Consider the following 18,172-nt stretch of genomic DNA (forward strand, 5'->3'; position numbering starts at 1 on the left):
ACCCCTCCCTAATTCCTGTTTTCCTATATGTAGTTACATTCCTCCCCTCTTATAAAAACTCTTAATTTTAAGTCAATGAAGAAGAGGAGACAGAGTTGAGGCTGATCTCCTGAATAAAGCCTTCTTCCCTGGCAATACTTGTTGCCTCAGTGATTGGTTTCTTGTGCAGTGAGAAACCTAGACCAAACCCTTGGCATTTTGATAACAAATCCAAAAAAAAAAAAAAAAAAAAAAAAAAAAAAAAAATAAAAAAAAAAAAAAAAAAAAAAAAAAAAAAGAAAAAAAAAAAAAGAAAGAAAAGAAAAATGCTTGGCTTCATTAATAATTAGGAAAATGCACATTAAAACCAAATACATGGCTGGGTGTGGTGGCTCACATGTGTAATTGCAGTGATTTGGGAGGCCTAGGCGGGTGGATCATGAGGTGAGGAGTTTGAGACCAGCTTGGCCAACATGGTGAAACCCTATCTCTACTAAACATACAAAAAATTAGCTGGGCATGGTGGCAGGCACCTGTAATCCCAGCTACTCAGAAGGCTGAGATAGGAGAATCACTTGAGCCTTGGAGGCAGAGGTTGCAGTGAGCCAACACCATACCACAACACTCCAGCCTGGGCAACACAGCAAGACTGTCTCAAAAAAAAATATATCAAAAAATATTCACACATATCAAAATGGCAAAATGGCAAAAGACTGACAATACCAAGTAAAGTTGCAGATGTGGTTTAATAGGAATTTCATCTGCCACTAAAGGGAATGTAAATTATATAACCCCTAGGAAATAGTCTCCCCTCACAAAGTAACACTATATATACTGCAACCACATTCCAAGACTCAGAAGTTTCACTACTAGGCCTGGCACAATGGCTCACGCCTGTGATCCCCACACTTTGGGAGGCCGAGGTGGGCAGATCACAAGGTCAGGAGTTCAAGACCAGGCTGGTTAATATGGTGAAGTCCCATCTCTATTAAAAATACAAAAATTAGCCGGATGTAGTGATGTGCACCTGCAGTCCCAGCTACTGGGGAGGCTAAGGCAGGAGAATCACTTGAACCAGAAGGCGGGGACTGCAGTGAGCCGAGATCACACCACTGCTCTCCAGCCTGGGCGACTGAGTAAGACTCCATCTCAACAAATAAAAAAAAAAGAAAGAAAGAAAGAAAAAAGAAAAAGTCCTGCAGGTATGTGCCAGGGTACAAGTATGAGAATGTTCATAGCATCATTGATCATGACAGCAAAACAGATGAAGACAAACTACGTTCCAAGAATAGTAAAATGGAGAAGAAAAAAACATGGGACATTCAAATTTGGAGTACTATGCAGCAGTGAAAATGAATGAACCACAGCTATATGCATCAAGATGGTGAATCTCAAAAATAAAGTCACAGAAGAACATGTACATTACAATTCCATGTATACACAGTTCAAAAATAGGCAAAACTAGACAATATCCTATTTAGGGATACATACATGTATCAAGGAAATATAAGGAAAAGCTAGGATGGCCGGCCTGGTGGCGGATGTCTTTAATCCTAGCACTATGGGGGGTTGAGGCAGTAGGATTGCTGTAGGCCAGGAGTTTGAGACAAGCCTGGGCAACATAGCAAGACACCATCTCTACGAAATTAAGAAGAAGAAGAAAAGCTAACTGGGTGTGATGGCATGAGGCTGTAGTCCCAGCTACTCTGGAGGTTAAGGTGGAAAATCCCTTGGGCTTGGGAGTTCACATACTGCAGTGAGCTATAATTGTGACACTGCACTCTGGCCTGGATGACAAAGTGAGACCGGGTCCGGGGGCTCACATCTGTAATTTCAGCACTTTGGGAGGCCAAGGCAGGCAGATTACCTGAGGTCGGGAGTTCGAGACCAGCCTGACCAACATGGAGAAACCCCATGTCTACTAAAAATACAAAATTAGCCAGGCGTGGTGGCGCATGCCTGTAATCTCAGATTCTCAGGATCTGAGGCAGGAGAATCGCTTGAACCCAGGAGGCAGAGGTTGCAGTGAGCCAAGATGGCACTATTGTACTACAGCCGGGGCAACAGAGCGAGACTCCATCTCAAAAAAATTAAACAGATAAATAAAAATAAAAGCTAGAGAATGATTATCACACACACACACACACAAAATGCAGCTCTAGCCAAGAGAGAGGGAGAGTGATTTATTTATTGGTTAGGGACACACAATAAAAGATATTGGAAATGTTTGATTGCCTAGAATGAGAGATGACTACATAACATCCTTTATTATCTGATCGATATTTTAAAATGTGTATATGCATTATATGTACACCTTTGAACATACATTTCACAGTTCTTAAGTAAAGAGAAAAAAGGAAACAGAAAGCAGGAACAGAATATTTTCAAATTTTGCTATAAATGTGGAGCAGAAAAATAGGAGAGTACCTTGAGCAAACACCTTTTAAAAACTTATGGTATCAAGGAGTTTGTTTTGTTTTTTAATGTGATGAATTATAATACGCTGGTATGCTCATGAGAATAATTCAGTAAAACAGTAAAAAAAAAAAATTACTGAAGCAGGAGAGTAGATATTTATAGATGGTTAGTTCATTTTTTCTTTTTCTTTCTTTCTTTCTTTTTTTTTTTTTTTTTTGATATTTATAGATGGTTAGTTCATTTTTTCTTTTTCTTTCTTTCTTTCTTTTTTTTTTTTTTTTTTTTTTTTTTTTTTTTTTTTTTTTTTTTTTTTTTTTTTTTTTTTTTTTTTTGAGATGGAGTTTCGCTCTTGTTACCCAGGCTGGAGTGCAATGGCGGGATCTCAGCTCACCGCAACCTCCGCCTCCTGGGTTCAGGCAATTCTCCTGCCTCAGCCTCCCGAGTAGCTGGGATTACAGGCACGCGGCACCATGCCCAGCTGATTTTTCGCATTTTTAGTAGAGACGGGGTTTCACCATGTTGAACAGGATGGTCTTGATCTCTTGACCTCGTGATCCACCCGCCTCGGCTTCCCAAAGTGCTGGGATTACAGCGTGAGTCACCGCACCCGGGCCGGTTAGTTCATTTTTGAGAAAACAAGAGAGGATGGGATCTAGCCTGGTCAGGGAGAGTAGAGACATCAAGGTGGTTCTGCTATGGCAGAAAGTGCTGGAAACCCACTCTCTAGGGTGCAGGCAAAAGCTGTTCATACCAGAAACATTCCAGTATAAAACCTCTTCAGGAGGGGTGCCTAAGGAAGCTGCTGTCTGCTGGATGTTGCTGACTGTGCACTGCAATAATTGGACGTTCGGTAAGTTTCGGGTGCCCCAGGAGCAGGCTCTGGAAAAGCGCGGGAACCTGGCAACTGCACACCAGAACCAGGAAGCAAAATAGTTTTCCCTGCAGCGACTCTCCAGTGCCCTCTACTGACAAAGCTTCAGGGCCAGCTGGCAAAGAAAATATATTTAAAAGATTCAGGATTATTTTTGGAGCCGAGAGGCAGTAAATCCGTAACTGGCAAACTGGGGAATTGAGGGATCAGGCTGACAATACCTGAATCTTCCATCAAGTCTACCATCACTAAAAGTGGGATGAGATCATATACCTCTAAATGTGGTACCATAGGTACACAGCACTACTTTTGAAGTATTCTCCTTAAAAAATTGAACCCAGCTGGGTGTGGTGGCTCACGCCTGTAATCCCAGCACTTTGGGAGGCCGGGGTGGAAGGGGATCACCTGAAGTCGGGAGTTCGAGACCAGCCTGGTTCAACATTGTGAAATCCTGTCTGTACTAAGAATACAAAAATTAGCAGGGCATAATGGTGGGCGTTTGTAATCTTAGCTACTCGGGAGGCTGAGGTGGGAGAATTGCTTGAACCTGGGAGGTGGAGGTTGCAGTGAGCCAAGATCAAGCCATTGCACTCCAGCCTGAGTGACAGAGTGAGATTCCGTCTAAAAAAAAAAAAAGAAAAAAATTGAACCCAAATCTGATAAACCCTCTTGAGTTAAGTAAATAAAAATAAAAGCTAAGGAATGATTATCACAAAAATGCAGATTGACGGTTACCTCTACAGCAGAAAGAGACAGTAGTAGTATCTGGGTTAGAGACACACGGTGAAAGATTGGAAACGTTTGATTGTTTAGAATGAGAGATGACTACGTAGCATCCTTTATTATCTTATGAATCTTATCTAAGATACACAGGAAATAGAAGTACAAGTTAACTGATACCATGAGGAAGCAATCAACCAAATCCAGTAAGTGGAACATTCTACAAAATAAATGAACTGGCTTCTCCAGCAAAGTAATGAAAAGAAAATAAGGGAAGGGTAGATTGTTGTAATAAGATTAAGAGACATAATAATAAAATGCAATGTATTGCCAAAGTATAATTTTTAAGAGTCAATGACAGTATCCTATACAAAGCAAAAATGACCATGTATCAAAGATATACTAACATGAGACTAGTAAAAAAGAACTAGTTCAAAGAGAATTTGGAAGATTGAATATACAGACACTAGCCATCCATCTTCTATACCTCCACTGAACAAAATTCATTGACATTGTTATTGACTAAGAATCATTTGCATTGATATCACTTTTTTTTACAAGTTAATGTCTACCCCTAAAGAATACTCTAAATACCCTAAAATACTAAATCAAAGTGAAACTACCCTAGAGAATTAGATAATTTTTATGTAGACCTGTTAGAAAATGCTGCAGTGAGGCCAGGTGCAGTGGCTCATGCCTGTAATCCCAGCACTTAGGGAGGCCGAGGAGGGTGGATCACGAGGTCAAGAGATCGAGACCATCCTGGCCAACACGGTGAAACCCCATTTCTACTAAAAATACAAAAATTAGCTGGCTATGGTGGCGCATGCTTGTAGTCCTACCTACTCAGGAGGCTGAGACAGGAGAATCGCTTGAGCCCATAGGTGGAGGTTGCAATGAATGAGCTGAGATCATGCCATTGCACTCCAGCCTGGGCAACAAGAGTGAAACTCTGCCTCAAAAAAAAAAAAAAGAAAGAAAGAAAGAAAAATGCTACAGTGTCACATAGAAAGGACATATAGTTATCATTTTGCCTATTTTCAAGTTTGAGATTTTCTTCCTTAATTATGTGGGCCTTATTTGGATTTGGATTCAAACACCTATAAAAATATGTATTTGATAAAAGCAGAGAATTTGAATATGAACTGGATATTATAAAATTATTGAGTAATTATAAGAATAATTTAATGTGGTGCAATAATGGCATTTTGGTACATAAACAAAGTCCCCATCTATAAAAAAAGCACATGAGGGCTGGGTGCAGCAGCTCATGCCTATAATCCCAGCACTTTGGGAGGCCAAGGGGGGTGGATCACTTGAGGCCAGGAGTTCAAGACCAGCCTGGCCAACATAGGGAGACCTGTTTCTACTAAAAATACAAAAATTAGCCAGGTGTGGTGGTGGATGCCCATAGTCCCAGCTACTCAGGAGGCTGAGATGAGAGAATCGCTTGAACCCAGGAGGCAGAGGTTGCAGTGAGCCAAGTTTATGCCAGTGCATTCCAGCCTAGATGACAGAGCAAGACTCTGTCTCAAAAAAAAAGAAAAAAAAAAAAAAGCATACGGAAGGATTTACAGGTAAAGTGAAATATGTCTGGGATTTGCTTTATAAATACTCATTTTTTTTTTCTTTTAAAGGCAATAACAAACAACAAAGTGAAACATAGCAAAATATTAATAATTGTTGAAGCTAAGTGGCTCACATTTTCTCTACTTCTGTGTAGGTTTAAAATTTTCCAAAATAATTTTTTAAAATTTAATGAGAGTATTCCATTTCACATTCTAGGGTAACTGTACCATCACCACATAAAGCTTAGAATTCTCAGAAATGTTAAAGTGAAAAGTTGAATTTGGCCGGGTATGGTTTCTCATGCCTGTAATCCCAGCACTTTGGGAGACCAAGTCAGGAGGATTGAGCCCAGGAGTTCGAGACCAGCCTGGGCAACACGGCCAGACCTTGTCTCTATTAAAAAATACAAAAATTAGGCCGGGCGCGGTGGCTCACGCCTGTAATCCCAGCACTTTGGGAGGCCGAGGCGGGTGGATCACGAGGTCAAGAGATCGAGACCATCCTGGTCAACATGGTGAAACCCCGTCTCTACTAAAAATACAAAAAATTAGCTGGGCATGGTGGCCCGTGCCTGTAATCCCAGGTACTCAGGATGCTGAAGTGGGAGAATTGCTTGAGCTCAGGAGGTTGAGGCTGCAGTGAACCATCTGGCCTAGGTGACAGAGTGAGATGCTGTTTCCAAAAAATATATATATTTTTAAATTGAATTTGTCATGATATATTACACAATATATTTTCACTAACTTTTGAGCTAATAGACATTTAAAAGTCACCAAATTTGGATTACAAGGTATTATAAATGACATCCCAAGTCATGAGAGATTGGTTCAGCCTACGCTTTTTGTTCAAAACCCGGTAGTTAATGCTGTTAGCATTCAAAATCCCTTTTTTTCCTTTTAAAAGGGACAGTTAAACTTGTTATTTTTTACCCTGCAGCTAGTTGTTAGCACAAAAGCAGGCAGATTTTAGTAGCACAAATGTTATTTATTAGCTTATGCCTCTACTAGAAAATGGAAATATTGGTTTAAAATTGTTTCATTGTATAAGTGCACAAGTTTGAACAGAAAAATTAAAAAAAAATTGTTTCATTGATAGAACTTTTATCTTTTCCTTTACAGATATTCATTTATTTATTCTGACACTAATACCAAAGTATCCTTCACACAAAAGATTCAAACAGATTCTTTGCCTCATTACCAATGGAAGGTTCATGTTTTCAGGTTTTTTGTTTGTTTGATTTTTGTTTGGAGGCCTCTTTCCAAGCGCTCTAGTATTCTTAAAACCCTGAGATTCTGGGCCCGGCTTGGTGGCTCATGACTGTAATCCCAGCACTTTGGAAAGCTGAGGTAGGCAGATCATGATGTTAGGAAATAGAGCCCATCCTGGCCAACATGGTGAAACCCTGCCTCTACTAAAAAAACAAAAACAAAAACAAAAAAAAAAACAAACAAAAAAACCCTGAGATTCTAAATGCTATATTTTAGTTCAATATGTTTATACTAAATGTAGGGGAAAAAACTAATATATTTGCCTTACCCATCACAAGGTTTATGCTGAGACTCCAGTAACAAAAAACAGATTAACAAGAGAAAAGCATGCATATTTATTTTTATCCAAGTTTTACATGACATAGGAACTTTCAGAAATGAAAACCCAAAGAAATGGAGACATTTGTGTAGTTGTATGGACAGTTAGGCAGAAGTATGATTGCATGGACAAAAGTGTAGGATGTAACTGTGATAAACCGAGGAGAAGTTAGCAAGGCCTATCTAGTTAGTTTCTTCTTGGCATACCTGTGTGACAGACCTTCCCTCAGGGCATAGGGCAGAACCTGTCATATGTTCACCTGTCATATGAGGTTCTTCATATGAAGGAGAGAGGAGGGAGCAGGTCAAAGAGTGACCTTCTTAGATTTTGTGGCCTGCTTTAGGGAAGCAGGGGCGAGGGAAGTTCTAGTTTCTATGGCCTGCTTCAGGAGAGAAAGGAGCAAGAGAAGGTCAGAGAAATCTTCCTGTTTCTACTGTTTTCTCAATTTCCAAGGTGCCATATTTTGGGGTAGCATTTCCTGTATCTTGTCATATACAAATTCATTTTTAGAGAGCAGCCTTTTGTTCCTCCTTAGGTTAAACGAGAGCTGCTCAAGAAATATGCCTACTAAACCTTCTTGTTCCATTTATTTATTTCAAATGCAAATAATTATACTATACCCTTTAGCCTAGCCAACACTGATTCACATTTCAAAGCTTTACATTTAAGCCTCATAACAACCATATGAAGCAGATCTAATTACTTCCATGTTACAGAAGAAGAACCTGTGGTACACAGGTTGAGCAACTGCCCCAATGCCTCACAGAATGTGGCAGATTGGAGAATTCAACCCTGTGTAGTTTAGCTCACTCTTACCCAGCCCCGTATGCTGCCCTGGCCTCCATCTGGTATGACCACAGAACTGGAGAACTGGAGGAAGAAATTTTAACTGTGCTTCAGAACCTTAAATGGAGAGAAAAGCTGTAGACGGCAGGTAGCACAAAGCTACAAAGCTGCTACAAAGCTGTCTCCTTCATCACAAAGCAGAACCTGTTTTCCCAGAGTCCGTTTCTCTTACCCTTACTTGGACTTGAGAATCTGCACCAATCAATGTAGTGTGGTGGGAGAGGGGAGTGTGTGACTGATACTGCAGCCAAGCAGGGCCAGGCAGCTTTAGAAATGCCCACATTGAGCTCATTCAGTTAACATACATTTGTTGACATGGAAGCCATGTGCGTGGAAGACGGGATATCTCAACTCTCTTGGGGCTTACACTGAGGGGGAGGAAGATGGAAAATAAACACATTGACAAAGAAATGAACAAGATACTTTCAAATGGTGATAAATGCATGAAGAAAGGAAAACAGAATAATGCATGATGGGGAACTGGTTTCAACTAGGTAAGGAAGACCTTTCTGAGATGCCAATTAAACAGAGACATCATTGACAAGAAGAGGGAAGCCATGCAAGGGGCTGGGGCAGAGAGTTTCAAGATGTTATAGTGAACCTCAAGTTTCTCTTCAAAGAATCAGTATGTCAGTATGTTCAGCTGTCTTAGTCTTTAATTCTCTATTTTAAAGTTTAACTTCCTTGTAATTCTGGTAAACAACCTTCTCCACCGGTTCTAATCAGTAGTTCACATCTGTTCCCCCAGCCCAGCTCCATCCTGACTCATCGTGGCCACCTGCTCCAGTCACCTGCTCCGATACTTTCTTTGACCTAGGTCACCCCTGGCTACCTGCTCTGACTCATCCATAACTGTCCTTCCCACCAAAACACCCAATCTGCCACTCCCGCTCTCTTTAAAATAGCCAATTGGGATTAGTCTGGCTTGTTCAGTCTAACCCTAGCCAATAGGGGAACGACACAGCAGTAGGGACAACCCCCATCAGGCATAAGTACCCCTTCTCCCCACAAGCCTGCGGCAGCCATTGTTCCATCTCTATGCCGCACCCTTCTATAGAAGTAAACTGCCTTGCTTAGAGGATTTATCTTCAAGTTTTATTTCTTTCGTGGCATTGAAATTTTACTTATAACAAAGACCACAGAAGTTAAAGCACAGGGGCTGAGGGAAAAGTGGCATGAGGGAGATCAGAGAGCTAAGAGGGGCTGTTATGTCAGTGCCCCAGGCCAGGCCCAGAATGGCCTGTGAATGGGTTAACGAGCACTTTTTTTTTTGAGACAGAGTTTCACTCTTGTTGCCCAGGCTAGAGTGCAATGGTACGATCATGGCTCACCGCAACCTCTGCCTCTTGGGTTCAAGCGATTCAAAGGAGCATCTTAAACACACTTTGTTCCCACAATACCAACTAAAAAAGCAGGTATGAAAAGGGTCTAGGCAGGATGTGCTGAGACCACCTCCAGAGCACAGGCCCGCCAGAGTTGTGCTAAGCAGGTGAGGTCTACATCCCTCCCAGATCGGAGGAGCAGCGTGAGTTACACTGCCAGACAAAGGGAAAAAAGACAAAATGCGGGGCGGGGCAGGGTAGAAGGGAAGGACGCGGGATGTTAAATGTGGGCGTGGCTTCTTCTGAATGTCCCACCCACTTCGCCACACTGCGTAAATGCAGTGCAAATTTCCCCACTCCCAGCGGAGGAGGGGTGAAGATGCGGCAGGTTTTAGGGTCTAGGACCCTGAGCTCCTCCATTCATGAATACCCAAACAATGTGGCCCATCCTCTCACCACTGACTAGGTGGGTGACCAGTGTCCCAGCTACATCTCCAGCCTTGGGAGCAGGGCACTGGCTGACCCGGATGACCTGTGCCGCCTCTTCCAGCCTGCTCCCAGCCCAGTGCACGCGTCGATCGCCGCGGCCGCCCAGTTGGCTAGGAAAGACGGAGATCTTCACGCGGCGGTGCCTGGGACACGCCAGCGGCAGCACAGGGCATGGCCCCGCGGCTGGACTGGACGCAGCGGCTGCAGGCAGAACAGGAAGCGAGCGCAGGCTGGGCACCCGCGTCCGCTCCAGCGGCCTCAGCTTCCAGGGCCGTAAGGACACGCCCGAGCCTTCTGGAAACCTCCCCACCAGGGACCCTGGGAACCCGAGTCTCGGCCCGCTTTGCAGCCTCTGGTTTCTAGATTCAGCGTCGAGGAGCGGAAACAACCTCCCTGAACTGGGCCCAGACCCTTCAGCTTCTGGAACCTCAGTTTTACCTTCCGTCGAATGGCGACAATGGCTGCCTGGTTGAACGTTATTTTACCTAGGAAGTAATTTTTGTAAATAGGTCTCTGCTATTTGCTTGCTGAAATCCTGCTTTGTTCTGGAAGCAAAATTAGGTCATGTTAGGGGAAGGGACTCACTATTTACAGTTGAGCCCCTGGCGAGCGCCACCTTCGCCTCAAAGCGCCCTCGGACCCTGATCAAGCGGAAGGCCAGAGTTGGGCAGTGAGGGGTCTCGAGAGGTGGAAAGGGGATTATTGCACCCCCAGAGTCCTACGTAGGGGCCTCATAAGCCTTAGGATTTGCTCCCTTAAACCGTGTAACAGGCCACCTGGATTACGCGCCAAACTCAGCCTGCGGCTCTTGGCGCAGCCTCGGTCCCGCCTGACTTCAGTTTTTCTTTCTCTACCGGTGGAGCCCCGCACCACGGGCAGAGAAATGAAAACTGAAATCAGATGGCTGGGGATTTGCCCGGTGATCAGTGACGTAAAAGGCGCTAAGGTTCCTATTGGAAGACGGAGTTCAGCAGGAGCCAATCCCGGGGCTGGTCTGGGAGAAATCTCGGCGAAGGGCCCCGAATAGCCGGGAGATTACGGGGCCGGGACGAGCTGTCGCGCTGGTTGCTCGTGGAGAAGCGGGACCCGGAACAGACCGGCGCGAGAGAGGAGGGACCCCGGCAGGGGTTCGCCGCCCGGAGCTCGGGACCGGTGAGTAGGGGATGTCGGATGAGAGATAAGCGAAGCAACAGTGTCGCACGCGCCCCGGGTTTGGGGCGACCCAACGCGGCCGCCGGGCCCGGGTTCAGAACGGGGCCAGGCCCCCGGGCGGGCTCAGGAGGGGGTCAAGTTCGCTGCGTCCTCCCCGCCAGCCTCGTCCCTCCTGCTTGCTTGTCCTTCCATTCTCCTCTTCCTCTTGGGTCCTCCTCGCTTTCTGGTGTCCTTCTCAGATTCCGATCCATTATAGTCTGCGGAACCAGAAGTAAGCGGGGCCTGGTAGACCGTCCGTTTGCTTGGAGCCTGGTAGATAGGAGGCTAATCCAGCTCCCTGACCAAAGTGTCATGCTTGCTTTTTTCTTTTTCTTTCTTTCTTTCTTTCTTTTTTTTTTTTTTGGTCGGAGTGAGCGGGTTTAGCCACAAATACTTGGAGCTGTGCTTTCACTCACTCCAGCCCATTAACATTTTTCTTACTGATTTTCTCCCTATTTGGCCTTAGAAAAAATGTGTAAATTAACTTTGTGAAGTAAATGGGAGGGAAACACAAATCTCCAGTAGGATTTCAAATTTTGACACCACAATTTGTGTGTGCTTCAAAAGAGGGGAGAATGACATTCGTTTATGCATGCCTTAACCTCCTGTTTAACTGTTAGCTGAAGTCATAATGCTTAACATGTTTTTCCCCAAGTTCAAAAATCACCTTAAAAAATAGGCTTTTTTTAATGTTTCAAAAATTGCAATTTTATTTTTTAAGTAGACTTTATTTCTTACAACACTTTTAGATTTACAGAAAAATTGGGAAGATAGTACAAAGTTCCCACATGCTCCAAACCGGGTCCCCTGTTATTTACATCTTACCTCTGCGTGGTACATTTGTTGCAATTAACGAACCAATATCAATACATTATTATTGACCAAAGTCCATAGTGTGTTCAGAGTTCCTTAGTTTTTTTTTTTTTTTTTTTTTTATTGAAAAGGAGTTTCGCTCGTGTTACCCAGGCTGGAGTGCAATGGCACGATCTCGGCTCACCGCAACCTCCGCCTCCTGGGTTCAGGCAATTCTCCTGCCTCAGCCTCCTTAGTAGCTGGGATTACAGGCACGCGCCACCATGCCCAGCTAATGTTTTGTATTTTTAGTAGAGACGGGGTTTCACCATGTTGACCAGGATGGTCTCGATCTCTTGACCTCGTGATCCACTCGCCTCGGCCTCCCAAAGTGCTGGGATTACAGGCTTGAGCCACCGCGCCCGGCCTAGAGTTCCTTAGTTTTTACCTCAGTACTTTTTCTGTCTCATGATTCCATGCAGGTTACCACATTACATTTAGTTGTCATGTCTCCTTATGCTCCTCTTGGCTGTGGCAGTTTCTCAGACTTGTTTAGATGACCTTGACAGTACTGAAGAATACTGGTCGTATATAATGTAGGATGCCCCTCTATTGGAATTTGATGTGTTTCACCTTAGACTAGGCTTATGAGTAACTGGGAGGAAGAACGCAGAGGTAGATTATCATTTTCATCCCATTCTGTCAAGGGCATGTACTATCAACATGATTTATGACTTAATATTGATCTTAGCTGAGAGAGTGTTTTTCAGGTTTCTCCACTGTACAGTTACTCTCTTTTCCACTCTTTGCATGTATTGTCCTCTTGAATGAAGTCACTAAGTGCAGCCCATATCTTAGGGCAAGTATCTACACATATATATATTTGAGATGGAGTCTCGCACTGTCGCCTGGGCTAGAGTGCAGTGGTGTGATCTCAGCTCACTGCAACCTCTGCCTCCCGGGTTCAAGTGATTCTCCTGCCTTAGCCTCCCGCATAGTTGGGATTACAGGTGCCCGCCACCATGCCTGGCTAATTTTTTGCATTTTTAGTAGAGACGGAGTTTCACTATGTTGGCCAGGCTGGTCTGAAACACCTGACCTCATGATCCACCCGCCTCAGCCTCCCAAAGCATTGGGATTACAGGTGTGAGCCACCATACCCAGCCCCTACAGATATTATTTGCAGTTATTCTGCATGGAAGATTTGTTTCTCTCTTCTCCCCCATTTATTAATTTATTAAATCATTAATTTCAGTGTAGACTCGGACATTTATGCTTTGGTTTATAATTCAGCACTACTTTATTTTGTTGCTCAGATTATTGCAGCTTTGGCTGTTGGGAGCTGTTTCACATTGGCTCCTGTGCTCCTTCCCAGCATGTATTTTTATAGAGCTTTTTGCTAATGAGACACTTATACTTAATGTGACCTTGCTTGAACCTCAAGTAGCCTGGTAAACTTGGCAAAATATTTTCCCCTTGTTAAGAGGTAAGGAGACTGAAGGCCCAAGGCAGTGGATGACTTCTTAGATGCCACTTCCTGCAAGGGACAAACAAGTTGGACTCAGATTGGATGTGACCACCACAGAGGACACTGCAAACCTCAGACGAGAGCCCGTGGTCTGAACTGAGGCTTCTTGGTGTGACTTCAGACTTGGATCCCCCCAGGATCTGAATAGAAAAGACACAGAGAATGGGAAGTTGGTTTTAGAAGACAAAAGCATAATTTGGCTGGTGTTGGGATGAATTAGATTTTGCCAACTTGATAGAAATGGAATTTTGTCCTTCCTCCCAAAATTGTATGCATGCAGAGGGAGACCAGGAGAGATTTAGGTAATGTGTGTGGCCAAGAATGTCTAATCTAAGGAGAGCCCTGGGAGCCTGCTGCCGAAGCAGAATTTTAATGTGGGAAAGTGGGGTGTGTGATGAAAGGGGGGAGAATGGAGATGCCAAGGCTCTGGAATTAGAGGAGCATATTAATTTCACAAACATTTGCAGACCCTCTACTTTGTACCGGATATTGGAGATAAAAACATCAGTGAGGCATGACCTTTGGGTTTACATTCTGGTTGGGAGAGAAGACAGATAAAAATATCAATTACAGCCAATTATCCATGGCTTCATTTTCCATGGTTTCAGTTACCCACCATCAACCTCAGTCCAAAGACAGTAAACAGAAAATTTCAGAAGTAATTCACAAGTTTTAGATGTGCATTGTTCTGAGTAGCATGATGAAATCTCTTGCCATCCCACTGTTCCTCCATCACAAGAAGGGTGAGTACAGTACAAGATATTTCAAAAGAGAGACTACAGGCATATAACTTTTATTATGGTATAGTGTTAAAATTCCGTTCTGTTATTATTGTTAATCTTTCTGTGCCTGCTTTATAAAGTTTATTATAAGTGTGTATGTGTAGGAGAAAGAAACGTAGGTTTCAGACACCACTGGGAGTCTTAGAATGCATCTCCTGAGGATTGAGGGGACTCCTGTATGAATGTATTTTCAGTGGATGGAGGGGTGCCACTGTATGAAGCAGTGTGGTAGTGTGATCATAGAAATATAATGTATGCAAAGCTGTAGGAGCTCTCCAGAGGAGGGTTACATTCAACTCAGTGATGGGATGGGCACAAGAAAGACTTCACAGATAAGGGGACAAATTGTATTCAAGCCTTCAAGGACGAGCTGGACCGGAGAGAAGAGCTCGTAGAAGGGCATGGGTGGAGAGTGGAGAGTGAAGGGGCTGTTGTCTCCCTGGTTCAGTGTATCTCATGGCCAGAGAATTAGGTAGGACGAGGCAGGATTTGGGGCTGGATAGGTAAGTTGGGGCTAACCGGATGGGGGCAGAGGAGGATGCCTGTGCAGTTTTGACCTCAGCTAGTAGGAGTTTTTTTGGTTTGTTTGTTTGTATTTTAATTAATTAATTATTTTATTTATTTATTTTTTTTAAGAGACAGGGTCTCCCTATGTTGCCCAGGCTGGTCTTGAACTCCTGGGTTCAAGGGATCCTCCTGCCTCAGCCTCCCAAAGTGCTCAGATTACAGACACCAAGCCCAACCTCAGCTAGAAGATTTGAAGCGGGAGAATAACAGGATGAGATCCTGTGTGCTAGAAGGATGATTCTGGGAACAGTTTTTAGGAGATATGCCACATCTCACCAAATCTAAGATGCTATTTATCTTAATCCATTTTCTGTTGCTGTAACAGAATACCACAGGCTGGTTAAATTGTAAACAACAGATGTTTATTCAGCTCACGGATCTGGAAGCCAATGGACTCTAGCAAGAATGGCATTAATCCATCATGAGAGTTCCACCCTCATGACCCAGTCACATCTTAAAGACCCCACTTCTTAATACCGTTACATTGGCAATTAAGTTTCCAACACGTGAACTTTTGGGGGACATGTTCAAACCACAGCACCATCAATTCTTTTATGTGCCCTTATTTTATGCTCCATATCAAAAAAATATTTTGCCGGTTAAATTAAGACATGCCATTGAAAACATTTCAGAGATGCTAAAATGTGATGTCATAGGTGTCTCAAATTTGATGAAAAGGAGTAACTTCCTAGCTGATGGCTTAGCTTCCTCCCTCTCCCTGGATTAACGGTTAGAATATCTCCATCTCACTAACTCATAGTTACCAAGGGGAAGAAGAACCGAAGCTGGGTGGGCCCTCCCCCTTCTTTCCCCAAAGATAAACATTTACACCATTTACTAGTTGGGTCAAGGAGCACAGTATCTGGTCTGCTGCTATAGGATTCCTTGGCCTGTTACTGGGTCTCTCTCATGCTGTTTCCTTTTGGAGAGTTAAACACACACTCTCTCTCTCTCTCTCTCTCTCTCTCCCCCATCCTCCAGAGTGGCAAAAATTAAAGCTGATAATACCAGGTGTTGGTGGGGCTGTGGGGCAGCATGAGTGCTCATAGCCTGCTGGGCAGACTGCACAACAGTATAGTCACTTTGGAAACAGTTTGGCCTGATTAGTCAAATTGAGGATTCATCTTGCCTGTGTGTGCTAGGATGTGTGTGCAGAAATATTCATGGAAGTAGTGTTTGTAATTGTCCCAAACGGGAACAACTTATATGGCTATCAGTAGACTGCATTAAAAATTGTAGTCAGAGTAGCAATTAAAATAAAATCAGCTTATAATAATATGAATGAGCCTTAAAATGTGATCAGTTCCCTCCCCACCCCTGCCGCTGGAAAAATACATGCCAAAAAAAAAAAAAAGGAAAAAAATTCCATTTGAGGCTCAAAACCTGAGAAAATAAACTCTGTTGTTTCTGGGGTGTATATGGAGGTCTAAAACTAAAGAAAAGGGAAGGAGTGATTCTTACTATTATAGCTTCCTCCACAACAGCCATTTTCTCAGACACAGCTTTTTCTTCTGGTTTCTGTAAGTTCCTGGAGCGAAACCTTGGAAACAATGACTTGATGGGGACATGCAGCCCACTGTTCTTGCTGCTACAGGGAATATGAACCCAGGAGGCGGAGGTTGCGGTGAGCCGAGATCGCGCCATTGCACTCCAGCCTGGGTAACAAGAGCGAAACTCCGTCTCAAAAAAAAAAAAAAAAGAAATTGCTTCTCTCTCTACTAATTTACTGCCATCTTGCTGGAGAGAAAGGGCAGGTGGCTACGATTGTTTGCATTCCTTCAGCAGACACGTAGGAAGTGTCTTCTTTGTGACAGATACTCTGTGCTCGTGCTTTGTTTTCTCAGCCAATTTTTGTCTACTTTGTGCCAAGTACTATGCAGATTCTGGGGATAAGGCAGACACAATCTCTCTCCTTGTTTGGTGGGAAAAGCTGGTGTTAAGCGAGTAATTATACTAATAAGTCAGGACTTAAAATTACAGAGAAGTACAGGGTGCAGCATGGGGGTGTTTTCGGGCTGTATAACTAGACTACTCTTGGACCCATTCTGACAGGTCAGGAAATAATTGCTAGAGGAGGTGGCTTTCAGCTGAGACTTCAAGCTAGAAAAGGAATTTGCCAAGTGGAAAAGGGATGGTGTTCTAGACAGAGGGAATAACATTTTCTTTTCTGTCTTTTTTTTTGAGATGGAGTCTTGCTCTGTCGCCAGGAATGGAGTGCAGTGGCGTGATCTCAGCTCACTGCAACCTCTGCCTCCTGGGTTGAAGCGATTCTCCTGTCTTAGCCTCACGAGTAGCTGGGACTACAGGCATGTGCCACCAAGCCCAGCTAATTTTTATATTTTTAGTAGAGACAGGGTTTCACCATGTTGGCTAGGATGGTCTTGATCTCTTGACCTTGTGATCCGCCCGCCTCAGCCTCCCAAAGTGCTGGGATTACAGGCATGAGCCACCGCGCCGGGCCTGGGAATAACATTTTCAACAGGATTAGGAAAATGTATGGCACTTTGTGTCTTGGAGAGTGGTTTGGTTTGGCTGTGAGTTTGAGTTTGAGATGGGGAGTGGCAGGAAATGAGCCTGAAGACAGGGGCTGGGCCATGACTATCTAAGATCCAGCTAGGATCTCCTGGGACAGCCTCCTCACAGAAGAAAGGAAGGGCAGGAGTTTTGACTTTATTCCAGAAAGCCTTTGAGGGGTTTAACCAGGTTGATCACCTGGGCAGATTGGCAGTTTAACAGGTGACCATGACCGAGTGTGCTTGAGGAACAAAAGGAAGGCCAGAGTGGCTGCAGCACTGAGGCAGCAAAGGAGAGAGAGGAGGTTTATGTAAATCAGGAAATCCTGAGGGTTTGATGATCCCACAGTTGGATCTGATTTCAGCTTCTGCAGGATTCCTCAGGTTACTGGATTAAGTTCTGGTAAGGCAGGGAGTTTGCCATTTTCATTCTCTGCCGTAACCTCAGTGCCTGACACATATTAGGCACCTAATAAACATCTGCTAGCTGTTGAATAAATTTTAACACCCTGCTGCTTAAACCCTCAATGGCTGCCCAGGGCTGTTAGGATAAAGTCCAAAATTCTTAACCTGGGTCACAGTCTTGCATAATCTGTTCCCTCCTGTTTCTCCACCCTCCCTCTGCTCGCCCCACTGCACTCCACCTGTGGCCAATTGTCAGCTCCTCAAACTTACCACTACCCTTTCTCTGGCAGCTGGTTTCCTCTGCCTGTGAGGCTCACCCTTTGCAGCACTCCCTATGGGTGGGGGAGAGTTCATTTTCCAGGCACCAAAGTGCAGCATGTGGTGGAGTGGAAGAAGCCCAGAGTTGGGAGGTGCACCTCACCCCACTTCGTGCTAGCTCTGGCCTTGCTGCCAGGCAGCTCTGCCACTGGGCAAATCAGTCCAAGGCTCTGGCCCTCACTTTCTTCCTCTGTAAATAAGGGGGTTCTGGTGATTCACACTCCTGGATAGACTTTAGAATCTCTTAGGAAGTTTTTTTTTTTTTTTTTTTTTTT

At 43.9% G+C, this 18,172-nt stretch overlaps 1 protein-coding gene across 2 annotated transcripts in view; it reads left to right on the forward strand.

The window, feature by feature from the left end:
• Positions 1–10,804: 10,804 nt before the first annotated feature.
• TRIM26 (tripartite motif containing 26) overlaps positions 10,805–18,172 on the forward strand; it is a 28,516-nt gene continuing 21,148 nt past the window's right edge. The window contains exon 1 of one of the 2 annotated variants that reach the window (XM_037732040.1): positions 10,805–10,953. The gene's annotated coding sequence lies outside the window, so the exon portion shown is untranslated. The remainder of the gene's footprint in view (positions 10,954–18,172) is intronic. The other variant, XM_017510511.2, reaches the window with a different exon arrangement.

Source organism: Cebus imitator, unplaced genomic scaffold (assembly GCF_001604975.1).
Source record: "Cebus imitator isolate Cc_AM_T3 unplaced genomic scaffold, Cebus_imitator-1.0 Scaffold440, whole genome shotgun sequence".
Classification (NCBI taxonomy): Eukaryota; Metazoa; Chordata; class Mammalia; order Primates; family Cebidae; genus Cebus; species Cebus imitator.